The 19,476-nt window shown below is 44.9% G+C and overlaps 1 protein-coding gene across 1 annotated transcript in view; it reads left to right on the top strand.

Annotated features, from left to right (window-relative positions):
- Positions 1–19,476, top strand: part of SCARF2 (scavenger receptor class F member 2) — a 583,341-nt gene that overhangs the window by 528,901 nt on the left and 34,964 nt on the right. The gene's annotated exons all lie outside the window — the stretch shown is intronic.

The following is a 19,476-nucleotide window of genomic DNA, read 5'->3' as shown; positions in this document are numbered from 1 at the left end:
GTCCAACCAAGCCATTTTCCAGCACGTCAAAGCAAGTCATTTTCTCTCACTTGAATTCTGCCCTTTTTAATTCACAACTGGTGTTCCTGTGCCAGTGCCATATTTATTAGCACATTGCATAAAGCTGACTTTCTGAACACTGTTAAAGGGACATTCTTCTCTGATGGAAATGTTCTCCACGTATAGACTGCTTCATAGCATGGATCCACCTCAACATCAAATCCTGGTGACCAGTCAACATGCATTGAATTGGGAGAGGCAGGGCATCTATGGTCCTGTAGATGGCATGAGAGATTAATAACGTGTTTTGAATACAATTATTGACCGCCAGAGCTGGTGTGTCATCCTTCTAGATGGAGTCTGTCACGTTAGAATTCAGAGTTCGGAGAGGACATGGCTTGGCAGTTTAAGCTAGACTATAGGTATTGCAACAGTCCCTAGACTGATTTGCATATAGCTGCTTATAATCTGAGGTGGAATGGTGAGCAAAGAAACAATGGACTGGGATGTGACCCAAGGTATTACCAGTGACTGAGATTAATTGAAGCATACCGCCCATGACTTTTATGTTCATAAGAATTCAGGCTCGGTTCAAACGGTACTGGGCTATAATTTCATATCCTGCAACACCGAATCTCATCATTTCAGGTCTTTAGGACTGAATGTAAACCATTCGCCTGTGTGTTTCTACACATAATTAGAAATGCACTCATGCTTTGCTGTTCCCTTGATTTTGAACATATATTATGAATGTCAGCATCAGGTCACACTCATTCTCACTCATCTTTTTCATGTGCATCAAATACTAATTTGAGGTGTTAATACTCTATAACACCTACGTAATGTTGACACTTGAGAACAGTCACTGCCCTCCTACATCCATGATATCCAACTCATGCCCATGTCAGCATATTAACAGACACTGGAAGATCCTCTCCCTCCATTTCTGTAATCAGAGATGTTTAAAGGCATGGGCAGAGTGGGCAATTGCTGGAGAACCCACCTGGAAAGGGGCCCTAGGAAGTGCACTTTCTCCCTATTCCACCACTGCCTATTCTATTTATCTATCTAAACTTCCCTCCATCTCTGCCCACTTCTAGCTCGGACTGCCTCTTGACCCCATGTCATCTTAAAGATTTTTGGGGTCCCAGTCAAAACATTTTTTAACTGTTTTTGTGTGAGACTGTTTATGTTTAACGTAGAATTTAATATAGTTTGACATCATGCAGGCTTGAATTCTCAGGAAATGGGTAAGAGAATTCACATTTGTTTTGTGCAGGGGCCCCCAAATTATGTCTTTCCCAAAATTCTTAAGATGATACTGTCTGGAATCTTATACGCTTGAAGTCCCATGTTCACCATTCATCTGTGTCCTCTTTATTTATTTTATTTTATTTGTTAGATTTATATTGTGCATGGCTGCCCCAGCAACGGGGCCTCCCAGCGCAGACCAACAACTCCTAGACATAAAACCGCAACAAACAGCCATAAGCCCGGTAAAGCCAGGTCTTAATGGCTTTCAACGCAAGATGGTTTTGAATTATTCTGATTGACCCGGGGAGAGAGTTCCATAGTTGCGCAGCCAGGCAACGGAAGGAACAGCCACCCGCTCTGGCTATCCAGACGCTCGGGGTGCATGCCAGCGCTGAGGTGGCAAATCTTAAAGGACGGCGGGGAGTGTAAGACTGCAGCAATCCCCTCAAACCAGCCGTTGCCTGCGGTGATAAGATCTTATGCGCCAAGCAAAGCGTCTTAAATTGAATACGCTTTGCTATTGGCAACCAGTGAAGCCTCTGCATGATATGGGAGACCGAGCAGGTATAGAGGAGAGCCAACAGCATGCGAGCAGCAGCATTCTGTGCCCTCTGCAGACGCTTAACACTAGCTTTGTTTTCGCCTAGATATAGGCAGTTCCCATAATCTAATCTTGACAAAATGGTCGCCTCTAGGATGAGTTGGCGGACTTTCGAGGGGAAGAAACCCAGTAATGGTTTCAAGCCCCTCAGAACGCCAAAACACATTCCGGCCACGGCTTTGGATTGGGCGTCGAAAGTTAATTCACTGTCGAACCAGATACCAAGATTTTTCACTGTCTCCTTAGGCAGCGGGGCAGGTTTCAGCTGGTCAGGCCAGTAACTCTCAGACCACATTCCCCGATCTTTTCCGAACAGCAGGATTTCGGACTTGCCAGCGTTCAACTGCAAGCAGTTTGCTGCCATCCAGTCCGCTATCGCGGCAAGATCCTCCTTAAACTCCAACAAATTTGTGACATTTTTTTGGGAGAAAGCGATCACCAACTGAGTGTAATCAGCGTAAGAGACCAGTGCCAAGCCCCTATCACTCGCCAACGTAGCCAGAGGCTGGACGTAGATGTTAAACAATAGGGGACTTAACACTGATCCCTGCGGTACACCCTGGCGCAAGGCAAACTCCTGTGACTCTTCTACACATGTTGCCCTATTTTCACACTACATCTTGGATCTCGCACTTAAATGGAGTGCTGCTCACAATCAACATATCTGTCCTCTTACACTTTAAAGGAATCTTGTTAATATATGATGATAGTAGTGTAGTAAACATGTTTGTTTTTCATCTGCTCAGACTATGGCCCTAAATACGAACACTCTAGAGGAAATATAGATAATGCACACACCTAATTAATCAGACACCCTAGGTTTTGGAATGTATAGGGCGCAATAATTATCAACTAGTACAAGTTTAGCTGTTTAAAATGGGGCATAATATGTATATTTCGGGGGCTTGTGCACTAAACCCAGCAAGTCCTAGTTGTTAGCAGCCATTTTCCCCATTATTTTTTAGAAGTGTGTCCCTCTGATATGCACATGGTGAAAAATGTGGGTGTATGCATTTTATCACACTGGGTAATTAGTAGGTGTGGTTAAAAAACTCCTAATATTTAAAAAAAAAGTGCACTAACTGGGGTTTACGCACGGATCTGAATGATCTGGCCCTCTTGCAGTGAGAGCCCAAGATTGTATGAACTGTAGCAATAAAATAATCATCTAGGACTTCGTGTTCTGAATTACAAGCTGCAATGCAGAATTGTACAACCCATAAAACTGAGTATTACTCTATGCTTTATTACCTAGTGTGCGTTTTAACATAAGTGAAACAAAAATTGTGCAGCTATCACCTTTATTTTACAAGCCGCTCCAAACAGATGCCCCGGGATGGCATTACGCTTCCATTCTGTCAATGTAATGGTTTTTAACCTGATCCTCCCTTCCTGTACTTGGCGCAAGGTCGTTAGAATCAGCGGTTTGTGACATCGTTTCATGTGGCGGCAATGTTGTTTTACAGTGTCTTGAAATGCTGCCTCTATGGTTATTGTCCTCTGCATTGCTTCTGGTTTTGCTTTTTATAGAAGTATAATTGTACGTGATTTTTTGCTCCTCCCGCTGTGTGGATGCTTACTGAGTGTGGTCATGGAGATGGTGAACAAGTGTTGTTTTGTTAAAATCTCCAGTGGCTCCCCTGTTTGGTTAGTCATAGAGGCAAGATCAAATAAATAACATAACAAGCATTTACAATGCAATATGTCTCGCAATTACATTATTGTGAGCTATTGACATTGTAAATGACAATGATTTTTGTTTTTGTTTTTATTTTTAAAATATAAATTAAATATATTTCTACAACACGAGTGGTAACCAGGTATAGGTTAGGGTGCTTTACCGTCTTATCTGGGCTCGTTATAAGAATTTCTGAAGTCAATACATGCTAGCAAGGGTGAAGGGATCGGTTAACAAACAATCCCACAGGTCCCCACATAATGGGCACTACTAAAACTATACGAAACTTCCTCCCTGAGCACTGTAAATAAAATTATCAAACTTTCAAGTATGCAAATTTAACAATACAATAATATTCAAGTAGCAGGTCATCCAAATATATTTGCTTCAAAGTCCCAAAATGGATATCAAAATATTTAATTATCAATTCTAATTGCAAGTCTTGTAAATGTCCGTTGGTCACAAAGCCATCGATTAATCACAAGTCCAGAATTACTCCAATTTTAACAAACAACTTCTTTGTAGAATTTTGTTGTACAAATCCAGGTGATACTGAAAACTCCAGAAATGCAGTCAACACGTGTTTTGTCATGCAAATCCTATTGAATCATGACTCCATCAGGGCTGCAACCCAATATAAATAAAATAAAACATTGTTCTTCACAATTTGTTACATTATTAAATTAGTTGAACTCAGATCCACGATCCAGTCAGAAAACGAGAAGAAAATAGTAAACAAAAGTCACAGTTCAACCATTGTGATCTATTAGTAAACTGAAGAAAGCATACTATGTAAGAGGAAAGTATTTAGTTTAGCACCCATATGCATATATTGGACCCAGGAGCATATTAACACAAAACAGGGTTCGCCTTAAACACTACTACACCAAACTATAATCATCTGTTTAAATACTCAATCAATTCAACCATCTATAAAAGAAGGACATTCTATCTTGAAACGCTATTATTGCCACTAACTTCACAAACTATAAACTCATTTAAAATCCGTTTACCTATCAATTTAGTATCAATTTTAATGCATTCCTGTCCCAACAGCAACTCAATCAGAGTCCCTCTACTCCGTTTGTCTTAACTAAATGCACATCAAAAGAAACTTTCCAATTTTACTTGTAACCTTGGTACATTTCCAAATAAAGCATCACTACAAGCTTTCGCCAATCCCTAAAGTTCAGTAATAGCGGATGGTCTAAATGAACCAAATACTGTTCTCACCCTAAAAATTGTATTCCACCATCGTTGTTGTATTATTTACTCCTCAGGTATGAATTCTCTGGTCAACAGTGTCCCAAATTCGGATACCACTCCTAAGTCACAAGGGTGTCATACATTATCTCCCTGATATAATCGTTGCACCCACAGTCAATAATACTAACAGTATAGCCCATACCAATTAAAACCTCACCTTAGTAAATACAGTTCTGTGAATCTTTCTCTTATTCTGTATGAGTATCTGCGGGATTCATCATTATAAATGTTCCTATGTAAAAGGGGAAAGAAAAGGTACTCCCATAAAATAACTGGATACCATCACAAAAACTATTAAAATAACCGTAATGCTTGCGTGTATTCAATCTCACCTTAGCATGATTCTGTAAATTTGTATCTGTAAGTATCTATTCAGTCCACGAGTACATGACCTGTGTGAAAATATAGAATTACCAATTTTAGAACTCATGTAAACTTTGTCTCGTCTAATATCATATGAGTTGGAGATTACTAGCTGTTTAACTCATCGATTCTCGACAGATACAATCAATCAATCAATCAGAGTACTTGTAGAGCATGCTACTTACCCGTGAGGGTTTCAAGGCGCTGAAGGGAGGGAGGGGGGCTGCACTGCTCGAAGAGCCAGGTTTTGAGGAGTCTTCTGAAGGCGAGTAGGTCTTGGATCTGCCGTATGTGGGTAGGGAGAGTGTTCCATGTCTTGGTGGTGAGGTAGGAGAAAGATCTGCAGCTGGAGGTCGTTTGTTAGATGCGGGGGACAGCAGCGAGGGTGAGGCTGGCAGATCAGAGCTGGCGGGTGGGGGTGTAGAAGCTGGGTCTAATGTTCAGGTAGGTTGGTCCAGCGTTGTGGAGTGCTTTGTGTGCGTGGGTGAGGAGCTTGAAGGTGATCCTCTTGTCGATGGGGAGCTAGTGTAGGTCTCTCAGGTGGAGGGTGATGTGGCAGTGGTGGGGGACATTGAATATCAGTCGGGTGGAGGCACTTTGGGTGTGTTGTTGTCGTCGTAGGTGTTTGGCTGGGATTCCTGCATAGAGTGCGTTGCCGTAGTCCAGTCTGCTGCTGACGAGGGCCTGTGTCACTGTTCTTCTTGTTTTGGTCGGGATCCACTTGTAGGTCCTGCGGAGCATGCAGAGGGTGTTGTAGCAGGAGGAGGAGACGGAGTTGACCTGCTTAGACATGGAGAGGGAGGAGTCGAGGATGAATCCTTGGTTATGTGCATGATCGGTGGGTGTTGATGCTGTTCCCAGTGTGGTCGGCCACCAGGAGTTGTCCCAGGCTGAGGGGGTGGGTCCGAGGATGAGTACCTCCGTCTTGTCGGAGTTCAGCTTCAGACGGCTGCTCCTCATTCAGTCGGTGATGGCCTTCATTCCCTCGTGGAGGTTGGTTTTGGTGATGTGTGTGTCCTTGGTGAGGGAGAGGATGAGCTGGGTGTCGTCGGCGTAGGAGATGATGTTGAGGTCGTGATGGCGGGCCACTTGTGCGAGGGGGGCCATATAGACGTTGAACAGCGTCAGGCTGAGGGATGAGCCCTGGGGGACGCCGCAGATGATGTCGGTGGCTTTGGATCGGAAGGGTGGGAGGCGGACGCTCTGGGTTCTGCAGGAGAGGGATGAAGTGGGCCAGTCAAGGGCCTTCTCGTGGATTCCGGATTCTAGGAGGGTTGTCTTTAGAGTGCGATGGCAGACCGTGTGGAAGGCAGCCGACAGGTCCAGGAGGATGAGGGCTGATGTTTCGCCGTTGTCTAGTTGGTGCCTGATGTCATCTGTGGTGGCGATGAGTGCTGTCTCGGTACTGTGGTTTCGTCTGAATCCGGACTGGGATGGGGCCAGGATGTTGTTGTCTTCCAGGTGGGGGGGCCAATTGCCTGTTGACGATTGTCTCGATTATGATTTTCTTGTTGATTTCGGCGTGCTTCCAGCTTTCCGGAAATGTCACTGTTTCGAAGGAGATGTTGATGACCTTCCGTAGTTGGGGTGCGATGGCTGCGTCTGCTTTGTTGAATACGTGGTGTGGGCACTGGTCTGACGGAGATCCTGAGTGGATGTAGTTCATAAAGTTGTGTGTCTCGTCGTCGTTGACGTTGGACCAGGAGGTCAGGTGGATAGCGCTGGTGGTGTTCACAGGGGAGGAGGAGTCTGGGCTAGTAGGGGCGGTCATGGTGTTGAAGCTGTCGTGGATGTCAGCGATCTTGCGGTGGAAGAAGCTGGCTAGTGAGTCGCACAGTTCTTGTGTGGGCGGGATGTCGTTGCTGTTGGCGCTGAGGTGGGAGAGTTCCTTTACGATGCTGAAGAGCTCTTTGATGTCGTGTGCGTTGTTATCCAAGCAGTCTTTGAAGGTGGATCTCTTGGCTAATCTGATGAGGTGGTGATGTCTGCGGGTGGCGTCCTGGTAAGCTGCGTGGTTGTCCGGTGTGAGTTCGTGGAGTCATATTTTCTCCAGTTTCCGGCATGCGCGTATGGAGGTCTTGAGCTCGTTAATGAACCAGGTGGCTCTCTTACTGGCGTGGCTGCTGGCGGGTTTCTTGAGCGGGCGAGGGTGTTGGTGCAGTTGTTGATCCACTGTCTGAGGTTGCGGGCTGCGACTTCTGGGTTGGTGCGGTCGGTGGGTGGGTTCTGGGCCAGGGTGGTGATCACCTGGTCTTCTGTGACTTTGCTCCAGCAGCGGCGAGGCAGCTGGTGGGTGCAGTGGTGCGTGGTTTGTTTTTTCTTGAAGGTGAAATGAATGCAGCAGTGGTCGGTCCAGTGGAGTTCGGTGGTGTGGTTGAAGGCGACGTGGGTGCCTGTGGAGAAGACTGGGTCCGGCGTGTGGCTGGCTGTGTGGGTGGGTGCGGTGACTAGTTGTCTGAGGCCGAGGTTGGCAAGGTTGGCGATCAGGGTGGCGGAGTTGGCGTCGTTGTTCTCGAGGTGGAAGTTCAGGTCCCCGAGGAGGATGTTGTCCGTGGAGGCGAGTGCGTGGGTGCTGGCGAGGTCGGTGATGGAGTCGCTGAACTGAGCCCGGGATCCGGGGGGTCTGTAGATGAGTGTTCCTATGAAGGTGGTGTTGGGGTCGGTGTGGATCCGGAAGTGCAGGTGTTTGGCGGTGTTGAGGGTGTCGTCTGCGTGGGTGGTGACCTTGAGGGTGGACTTGTGGATGATGGCTATTCCTTCTCCGATTCCGTTGGCGCGATCCCTGCGGGTGATCTTGTAGCCGATGGCTATGGCGATGTCCACCAGGTCTCAATCAGTAAGGCCACGTCTGGGGCAGAGGTGTCGAGCAGATTCCAGAGCTTAACAGCGTGTTTGCGTGCGGAGCGGGTGTTGAGGAGAATGCAGCGCAGGTGGCTGGGTCCAGTCTTTGGAGGTTTGGTGGTTCTGTTGCAGGTGAAGCTGCAGGTGCGGCAGGAGAAGGGTCCGTGGGTCCGTTTCGGGGAGGCCTGGAAGCAGGTGTGGTTTCGGCCGGCGTTGAGTGCATGGAGGGTGCTGGCGTCGTAGTGGAGTCTGGTGTCGTGGCGTTCGCGGGGTTCAGGGGTTCTGGTGCTGGGCGCAGTCCAGGCGCAGACGGACACAGACGGGCTTGCCTAAGGCGCGCCTTTGGTGCGCGAGCGGCGTACCCAGCAGTGTCCAGCATTTATGGGGAGGTGGGAGGAAGGAGCAGCTGGGAGGCGGGAGCAGCGAGGGGGCAGGGGCGGGCCGCAGGGGGCACAGCGGTGGAGAAGCAATGGGACAGAAGGTAAAATGGGGCGCTGGGGGGGGATATTAGTGGCACAGGGGAGAAAAACGGGGCACAACGTGGGGGAGACAGTGGTACAGAAGCGAAGGAGGACACTACCAGCGGCAGTGGCAGCGGCAGCAGGGTCACACAGTTGAGCTGCGTGGAGGGGGAGCGACCTACCAGGAGGGTCAGGGGTCGCTCACCTCACCACACAGCGTCCGGCATTTTTGGGGAGGTGGGAGGGAGAAGCAGCTGGGAGGCGGGAGACAGGAGCAGTGAGTGGGCAGGGTTGTGGGGCCGCAGGGGGCACAGCGGCGGGAAAGCAATGGGACAGAAGGCAAAATGGGGCACAGGGGGAAACGAGTGGCACAGAGGAGAAAAACGGGGCACATCGAGGGGGAGACAGTGGCGCAGAAACAAAGCGACGAGGACACTAGCAGCGGCAGCAGGAGCAGGGGCACACAGTCAGAGCTGCGTGGAGGGGGAGCGACCTACCAGGAGGGTCAGTGGTCCGTATCTAGTTCTGCTCTCAATCCGCATACTACATGGGCGCCATCTTTCGCCCATTATATTCACATTCTCACATGTTACAGTTTACTTATTTAAGTTGTTGAATATTAAATTCCATGTCAATACAAAATCCGAAAGTATATCAAGAACCGCTGCTGTACACCAGTTACTAAACAGTATCCCGAAGAGAGATTAAATTGTCTAAAGTCAACCATCCGCATTTAAAAATGAAAGCATCATTCTATGAAAAAGTCAATATCTAATAGTAATCAAAAGAAGAACATATCCAAAAACACCTCACCTTGAGGTGGAATCGAACCGAAAGTCTCAGTGTTCGCAGGCAGAAAAATAGTTCACACTCCACTGTGAACTTAAACATCCTGTAACGCTCTGCTTCAAGTTACCACAATTTCTCTGAACTATATTATGCATGGTTCAACTCCAACGTATAAGCCTCCATTAACAGGGTATAAAATTATTAGAGTTCAATAGACTTGTTCCGAACCATGTCTATGGGCGATTTGAATGCAGACAATGACAATAGGGATATTAAAAAATAACGTTCCCTTCAATAGTTTCCCTGCATTTTCAATATTATAAATCAATGTATACCTATTATTAGGCAAGTGCACAAAAAGACGGTTTATCTCATATTCATCATTATGCCACATCAAAGCTCCCATACGACCATCAGAACCCTATGGGATCGTAGTTATTGACGTGAAGTCCTAATTGTAACTCATACAAAACAATTGTATATCCAACTCCTGAGTTAAAATCAAAGTAAGATAAATAATTATTATATATGGATAAGAAATAAGAGGGATAGAGAGATTGTTCTAAAGATAAATTTCTTCTTTACACATTTCTAAATGAATATCCACCAACTGTGACATTTGATAAGTTAGTCTGATATTGGCATCAACCTCATTACCTCTTACTATACATTCATATAATACTTTATCTATACACATGGTACACTCATCGGAATCATAATCAAATCTGAATAGTACATAGTCCTTTACAAAGTTTATCAAAATACAGTTGGTAATTCACAATTATTAGTATCAAGCATCCTTAACAGTTAGAGACCCTATAATGTACAGACTTTTCTTCGCTAACTTATTGCCCCAAGAAATATTGTAAATCTGGGTCATAATTCAATCTCCGCCCTACTGCTTTCAATTTCATTATCCACATTGCCTCGGTACGTCTCAATTTAAAAATCCTATTACCACCTCGCCTGTCAATTTCAACATTCTCAACTCCATGACAACTAAATTTATGCTTCTCATGGTCATCAGAATTTGGAACCAGATGTGCCAAAATTGGGTATCTTGTGTCTCCATTCTTCAATGCTCAGAAATGTCATCCTGTCTCTTAATCGCCTAATCGTACTCCCTACATATATATTGTTACACGTACAGACTATAATATATACAACAAATGTAGTATCACAGTTGATAAATTATTTGATTTCATGCAACCCTGTATCATTTTAATTGAACATCTTAATTTTCTTGGTGGCCCATCTGCATGAGCTACATTTTCCACAACAATAAAAGCCTTGAAGTTGATTGCTCAGCCAGTTCTCATTTTGTACCGATCTGGGGTAACTAGGGCTCACAGTGTTAGATAATGTTACACCCTTCCTAAAGGTAATACTGGCTTTATCAGTAAGAAATGGTACTTTATCTTTATCATTTTTTATAAGATGCCAGTATTTGTTGAGTATCGTATACAACTTTTGACTCCCTTTTCCAAAGTTAGTGTTCACTCTAATTTTGTCAACCTTATCATCAGATACACTGGTTTTCTGCTTAATCTTGGGAGTATCTTCTCTCTTAAGTTTCTGAGCTTTCGCCTTTGCTTGACCAACAATTCTCTAGTCATAACCCCTATTTTTGAATCTAGAAACCATATCTTTCAAGTTCATATGAAAATCACATTGTTCTGAACAATTCCTGCGTGCTCTCAGCATTTCCCCATATGGGTTTGAGTTGATTTGACTTCTTGAGTGACAACTGTTGGCATGTAATAATGCATTGCAACTAGTTTCCTTACGAAACATCGTGCTACAAAATTTGTCCCTCTCAACAAACAATTCAATATCCAAAAGGGTCAAATGAGAAAAGTCAAATTTCATATTCACCTCATTAGTGTTCAAGTAATTAAAAAAATCATGTAATTCCTCGGTGGTACCTATCCAAATGAGGAGGTAGTCATCTATAAACCGCCCCCAGTAATAAATATGGTCGATCCACCTACTGCCCTTATGACCCTAGATCCACTCCGCCTCAAACCACCCCATTAATAGGTTAGCAAAAGACGGAGCAAATCTGGAACCCAACGCAGTACCAAGTTTCTGCCTGTACCAGTGATCTTCAAATAGAAAAAATATTATTTTCCAAAACTACCCTTGTCATATCCATGAGCATTCTGGTGTGTTCATAATACTCTGCTTATTGAGAAAACTTTCCATCGCTGTTATTCCCAACTGATGTTCTATATTCGTATATAGGGTGACTACATCTAGTGTAGCCAGTATCATTCCTGATTCCCAAACGTCACTCATCAAATTCGATACATGTTTAGTGTCCTCAATGTGAAAGGGCAAATTTTGTACATATGGTCTAATATGCAAGTCAATGAATTGTGAGAGTTTTTCAGTGGGTATCCCAATACCTGAAATAATGGGTCTTCTTGGAGGTTTTTGTCTATTCCTATGAATCTTAGGGAGACTGTACATACATGGTCCTTAAGATGATACTGTCTGGAATCTTACACGCTTGAAGTCCCATGTTCACCATTCATCTGCGTCCTCTTCCACACATGTTGCCCAATTTTCCCAATACATCTTGGTTCTCGCAATTAAATGGAGTGTTACTCACAATCAACATCTCTGCCCTCTTACATTTTAAAGTAATTTTCTTAATTTATGATGATAGTAGTCTCGTAAACATGTTTGTTTTTTATCTGCTCAGACTATGTCCCCAAATACGAACACTCTAGAGGGATTATAGATAATGCACACACCTAATTAATCACATACCCTAGGTTTTGGAATGTATGGGGCGCAATAATTGTCACTTATTACAAGTTTAACAGTTTAAAATGGGGCATAATATGTATATTTCGGGGGTTTGTGCACTAAACACAGCATGTCCTAGTTGTTATAGTTGTTAGCAGCCATTTTCCCCAGTATTTTTTACAAGCGTGTCCCTCTGATATGCACATAGTGAAAACTGTGGGTGTATTTTATCACACTGGGTAATTAGTAGGTGTGGTTAAAAAAAACTCCTAATATTTTTTTTAAAATGCACTAACTGGGGTTTACGCACGGATCGGAATGATCCGGCCCTCTTGCAGTGAGAGCCCAAGATTGTATGAACTGTAGCAATAAAATAATCATCTAGGACTTTGTGTTTTTAATTACAAACTGCAATGCAGAATTGTACAACTCATAAAACTGAGTATTACTGAACACATAAGTGAAACAAAAATTGTGCAGCTATCACCTTTATTTTACAAGCCTCTCCAAACAGATGCCCCGGGATGGCATTACGCTTCCATTCTGTCAATGTCATGGTTTTTAACCTGATCCTCCCTTCCTGTACTTGGCGCAAGGTCGTTAGAATCAGCGGTTTGTGACATTGTTTCATGTGGAGGCAATGTTGTTTTACAGTGTCTTGAAATGTTGCCTCTATGGTTTTTGTCCTCCGCATTGCTTCTGGTTTAGCTTTTTATAGAAGTATAATTGTACGTGATTTTTTGCTCCTCCCGCTGTGTGGATGCTTACTGAGTGTGGTCATGGAGATGGTGAACAAGTGTTGTTTGTTAAAATCTCCTGTGGCTCCCTGTTCGGTTAGTCATAGAGGCAAGATCACATATATAACATAAGAAGCATTTACAATGCAATATGTCTCGCAATTACATTATTTTTGAGCCAGTGACTTTGTAAATGACAATGATTTTTGTTTTAGTTTTTATTTTTTTTAAATAAATAAAATATACGCTCTGTAACGCCTGAATGTAAACGTGATTTTGCACTGTTATTTGTTTCTATTTTCCGTTTGGGCAGCAGACCTGTTACCTATTTTCTGCACAGCGCTCAGGCGTTCTTGTGGCCTACCATACACTGTAAATAATCACCACTATTATCAGTTTGGTACCCTGGTCCAGTGCCTGAACCATTACTGTGTTATAGAAAAAGGGTTGACCCACTGGTACTGGGACCTGGGTAGTTCAGTGTTACATATAAAAGGGTCCCAGTTGGAAAATGTAGTTACAGCAAAGAGAATTTACAAAATTTAAACAAAATAGAGCTCTTGTTTATGAGAGATGTAATTTATTCACATCCTCAATCATAAATGGATAATGCATACATTTGTTCAAAATTTTTTAAACATTTAAATGCCCAAAGAGAGGCAAGGGTGAAAGGGGTACAGGGAGGAGGAGGTATGTGGTTGGTGAGGATCGGGATAGTGTAAAACGAGTTAGGCTGAGGTCACATGTGGTCACATCGGTACATTTAGCAAGTTGACAGCACATGGGCATGTTGGTATCGCCATTACACACTTCTATACATATATATAATCCTATCCCAATGGTTAAAACACAGTCAAAAATGTTCTGTTGAGCTTGGGTAGGACATGTAAAAGGAGTAAGTCGACGTTACACCTTACTGCGGGGTCTTCATTAGGACTGGGATGGTGGTGAACAAGGGGGGGTGGAGGGACCGGGGTAGGGCACCAGAAATGCCACTGTCAATGATGTGGCAACGTGAAGAGGGAAAGTTAATGGGCCCTTGGGCTCCAGTCATCAAAGAGAGCAACAATGTGGAGGTCTGGGTATTTGGAAAGGCCTCCCGGGTTGAAGCTAGGGTGAATCCTCGGATCGTAAGCTGTGGAACAAGCCCGTTCCGTGCTTGAATCTGGAAGTCTGGGTATTTTGAAAGACCTCCCGGGTTGGAGCTAGAGTGAATCCTCAGATCGTAGGCTGTGGAACTAGCCCGTTCTGTGCTTGAAGCGCGGACCTGGCGGTTGACAGCTTCTCACATGTTCGTATTACTCTCAGTATGTGAATAAATAACATCTCTCATAAACAAGATCTCTATTTTGTTTAAATTTTGTAATTTTTCTTTGTTGTAACTAAATTTTGCAACTTGAACCATTACTGTGCCAGAGCAGAGGTCTCTTACTTAAAACATTATCTGGAGCAGCCTAAAGGTGCAATTCCATTTCAATGCGCGAGCACCTTAAGTTGTAATATCAGAGGTGGGCTTAACACTATAGAGCTGAACGATCCTCTCAACATTGCTCAGAATTCCACTTAAACAAGTACTTGCTTTTACTACTTTGGCATTAACAACCTCCTGACCCAGCACCCTCCAAAGATGCTTATGGCTACATCACAGTGAGAGCCCCAAACAGTACAAAACAAGTCTGTGATTGTTGAACAAGTTTGAGAAAAGGGAAGCCTGTCGTTTGCTGAAGAAAGTTACATTTGTATTGTTATTGTGTTAAGTTGCTGGGAATGGAATTTGCCTCACAGAATAGTTTACTGGGATGGTTTTTGCAGGGCAGAATTGAGCATAACTGTACAGGGTGTACTGCATGTTGCAGCTTGACAACATGAATGGCATTTCTGGTGTAAATGAACCATGGGTGTTCTTTTAAGATGTACATTTCCGAAAGGGTGTGTGTGTGGATGGGGGGGGATAGGTAGAGAACTGTTGAATGGTTTGTGATTGCTGGCCATGGCCGGTGCGAAGTTAAGGTCATTGTAGGCAGCTGCCTCAGTGGCGTCACTAGGCGGACCGCACCGGGTGACACCATCACATGGGGTGACACCGTGAGTGAGCCTCTGCTTTACATCGCTACATAAATCCTGATTTATGTAGCGATTTAAAGCAGAGGCTCACTCACTGTGTCACCCCATGTGATGAGGAACCCTTACCCGGCCGCCGGCAAAATTAATTGTCCAATTAGCTCAGCTATATGACGTCACTCACGTGACGTGGCTCCCAGACCCGCTGTTTTCAACGCGGGTGAAGGGTGTTGTCGAAAGGAGCGTGTTAGAAGATGCCCAGAGATTGCCCAGTGCTTTGAAAGAGGAGATTTACATGTTGGATACGGTGCACGCAGAGTGTGCACTGTCTTCTAAGTCCTCCCCTCGAGCTGCTCGTTTTCCCCCGCAGCACCGTGGGGACCGGTGCAGTACGCTCCATCGGGTTGCCGGCTCTTTTCTGGGCCGTAGCAAGTCAGGGCTGCAACCAGGACGGGGTTAGCCCCAAGGCCGTGCTTACAGCCGTGATGTCACTGCACCGCTGCCCAGCCCCCACAATTGCCACTCAACTACCCTGTTCAAGACACCTCACCTCATGGGCAGACCACTGCTTTTTGTCCCCAGGAGCTCCCGCTCCAGTCAACCGCAGAGCCAAGGGATTCCTTTTTCTCACCGACACCACGTCAGCCTTTGGGATATCCGGACTCTCCAATCTCTGTGCCTCGGCATGGATTTGCGTTTCAGAGGACATCCGCACCTAGGCCTCGACCACGCCATCTGCACAGCTTCCCTAGGCTTTGGGGGCTCTTCTCAGCGGGGACGCCATCGCCCCCTTCACAGGGCCCGATCTGACCTTCCTGTTCACTGCCTGGCCTGCAAGTCTCCCAAGCCCGCCTCACACATCACAGGCTGGTCAGCACCACAGGATCGTCCTCACCGCACCTGGGAATCACACCAGGCCCCGGTCCCGACCGCCAGGCCTGGCCAGGCCCGGCAGGGCCCCCCGCTGCTCCAGGGGTCTCCGCCGCACACAGGTAACGTGTTTCTGTTTGTCAATGTCGACTTCTGGACAGAGCCACAGAGGGCAACCGTGAAGTTCATTCCTCAGAAAGATTGCTATGGCAGAAACAGTTGGTACCACTCAAGGCATCTGTTGAAGCACTGCTGTTTTCTCCATGCAGCCATTAACTGGTTCTGTAGTAAGATTCAAAGTACGACTGCCTGGCAGTGGCACAATTGGATTCGGTGTGTTTTTTCTCCAAAAGTGTGCACTTCTTTCTATCTTTGTATTATATTCATGTTTCCCGTGTTGACCTTGCGTGATTGCCCGTGGGTAACATTTAAATAAAAACAATGAGACAAAGGACGATGGAGCCCATTTTAGATTTCAATCCTTGTGGGCAACATAAGAGTCTTTCGATAACACATCATTAACCTCACACGTTAGTCCTTCCTCTTGCAGAAAAGGTTATCCGAGTTTATGTAGCCTGTAATGCAATCTAATCGGTGCTGGCCTCATTAATGCAAGAAAGCCTAAAAACACCGGGGCACTATATATAACGGTCCAGTAGATCCGTATATGTAATCTGCATCAGCATACCTGGGTTGGCAAGTAAAGTACAGAAGATCAACGGGGTAGAACTGTTAGTTGTAGTGCCATGACTTTATTGGTATCATATTTGTTGTTCTCCTTTTCTCTCATTTATTTAGAGACTCTGTAGGCTGATTTTTAGTCATTCATTCGGATTCATTGATGGTTATTTTTTATGTTTATTTGTTTACATTTCTTTATTGACATTTAATCAAGAATCTCCACAAGTTGTATGTACAGAATACAAAGGTAAGTATTTTCATAAAGTGGACAATAGAACACTTCACATCATGTATACAGATCCGGCATTACACATTTGTGAGGGAAGGGAGTCTCGTTTTTACGTAACATGAATCGTTCAGACAAAGAGTTACTATTATCACAATTAAGTCTTTGTGTGGTTCACTACATACCTGAACTTCTTTGCACGCCTAGTTACAAGAGGAGCAAGATGGCCAGTATTGAAAGGCCCTTCGAAGATTGATGGTAGGGACTTTTCCAAAGATTTTTTGTAAAAGCTAAAATGCTTTCGCATCCATGAAAGTGTAAGTTTAGAAGAGTTTAGCCAATCTTAACCATTGCATGCTGAAGATGGCCCCCAGCCGTCATGCACTACGGTGCTCGTGTGCTGATTACGGCTGGGGGCCGTCATAAACCCGCCCACTCGCGATTTTGCCACACAGGCGCAGAATCGCGGCCACATGGAAGGGGTTAATAAATTGTTTTTATTTTCACCTACAATACTCTTAGGTAGCAATCCCGTCCACACCTCTCAGAGCGCCAGTTCTCAGTGAGTATTCAGATGGGTAGATCTAAAGATGAGTCTCTTTGAGAGTCCACTTCAAAGCGTAAGGGGGGACAGAGTGGTTAAGAACACCGTGGCGAAAAAACATTTACATGCCACGCCTTTGTTGTCGTGCCCACCTTACTTACAAATGCTTATAAACAGTTTTCTATTATATTTCTAAGATTAGTGATTAAACACTTAAACATCCAATAAATGAATGGAAGGAGGGCAGTCAGCAAGCTTTGGCCGTGACTTACCTCATGATGGACCTCCTCCGAGCCCGCCAGTCACTGGCAGATTCCGAGGAGGTCCATCATGGGGTAAGTCGTGAGGGGGTGACACCATGAGTTACCGCACTGGGTGACACCAACCCTAGTGACGCCACTGAGCTGCCTTATAGCGCTATGTAATCCGACACTTCCCCCACCATGGCACGCAGTTACAGCTGTTGCGTGGCAAACATCTGTAGGTTATTCAGGGAAAAGTGGGCGCCATGTAAAAATTGAGGGCTCCGTCTGCGCTTTTTAATCAAATCCAATACTGGTAGGGGACGTGCTTGTGCTTTTTTATTCTTTTTTTTACACAAGTGCTAATCTGCTGCTTCCCCACTGCACTACATTGAAGCCCTCGCCTCTCTGTCTCCCTTTAACATGGTGAGAATGAAGGTTAATGTTTCCCAATGTTTGGCATTAGCCAGAACATTGCTTATTCTACACTTGCACGCCGTTTAATATTAAAGAGCAATTCTTCTGAACGCGATCCGGCAGAGTCTTGCTCTAAATGGGACAGTGCCGGTTCATCTGATCAGAGCTTTAAATAGGACAATACTGGTTCTTGTCAGAAGGGCTCCCGTGCTCGGAATAGGACAGTACCGGTTCTTTGCAGCAGGGCTCTGAATAGGACAGTAATGGTTCTTCACAGCAGGGGCTTCTTTGCTCTGAACGGGAATGTACGGGTTCTTCTCACCAGGAATCCTATGCTATGAATTAACCTGCATCAGTACTGCTGTGCTTTGCTCGGGACACTCCTGTTCCATTACTTCTCTGTGCTACTGTGCTTTGACGTGGGCAGTGCCAGTACTCCAGTCTCTGCAGCTGCAACCAGGGTTTGGACCAGGTGCCGCCTTGTGGACCATGCAGCTGCGGGCATGGACGATTGCGCGCCCTCCCCGTGTCTTTTGTGGGTGGTGGGTCTGCTCTGTGCAAAGCTGAGTTACGCTGCTGCCTTGGTTCTGTCCTCCCAGTGATACCGTGCGCCTCCCAGCTCCGTGCCTGCTTCCCGGCTGTACTAAAGAATGTTCTTATCTGCTTGCTAAAATAAACTAGCAGATAAGAAAAGTCTTCACGACAGCCTGCCGCAAACCAATACACGGTGTCCAGAGGGGCTGTACGAATAGCGGACAGGGTGACACCCAAAAACACTCCTTTCCATTGGAAAGCCAGCGTTTATAATAAACGCTGACGCTACCCAATGGAAAGGAGGGGCAGGGCTTATAGTCCCTTTTAGAAATCTTGTATTTACAGCTTCTCTCGCAGAGGCGGGGCAGCTACGCTGCCATGCCCACACAAGACCTAAAAAGACATTCAACACATTCTCACAAATTAGAAATGCAAATGCAGTGCCCAGGAAATGACTCCCTCTAAAGTGTGACACCCTATCCAGTGGCCCTCAGTTTCTCTATCTATTTATTTCAGATCATCATTTGGTTTTTTTCCTCTGTGCCCTTCTCTTGACTTCTAAATGTCGTGTACTCTCCATTCTCTCTTTCCAAACCATTTTTTTCATGTATGCTTTCTCCCTCTTCCCCATAGCATTGTTTTACCTCTGCCTCTCTTCAATCGTTCGACCTATTGCACACTTATCTTTCCCTCTCATCTTTGCTTGTCACAAGTATTTTTCTTGATCTCCCGCTCCTCTTTTTTCCCTTGACCATCTCACTTTTCAGAACACTCCTGCACCTTTCTCTCTTTAAATCTTTCTTCCATTGAATGCCCCCTCCCTATTATTCTCTTCATTTTCCCTTTCCCTACACAACTATTTTCGCTTTTCTTATTTTTATGAATTCCTGCAAATTTTGTCTCTTTTCCTTTATGTCGCACCTTGCCATTTCATTTCTGTGCTTCTCTTCATTTCTCTCTCTGCTTTCCCTCGTGTCATATGTCTGTTTGTTCTCTGTAACTTAACTCTTGCTTTCCTCCAATTTTCATACTCCTTTCTTTTTTTATTACATATTTTTCCGACTAACCTCCTTTCCATCCTCACTACTCTCATCCCACCACTATTTGTCATCAACAAATCCCTAACTTTTCTTCATAGTCCAATCACTCTGATATTT

The sequence above is a fragment of the Lissotriton vulgaris genome, chromosome 11, assembly GCF_964263255.1.
Source record: "Lissotriton vulgaris chromosome 11, aLisVul1.2, whole genome shotgun sequence".
Lineage (NCBI taxonomy): Eukaryota > Metazoa > Chordata > Amphibia > Caudata > Salamandridae > Lissotriton > Lissotriton vulgaris.
This window is presented reverse-complemented; position numbering and strand designations above follow the sequence as displayed.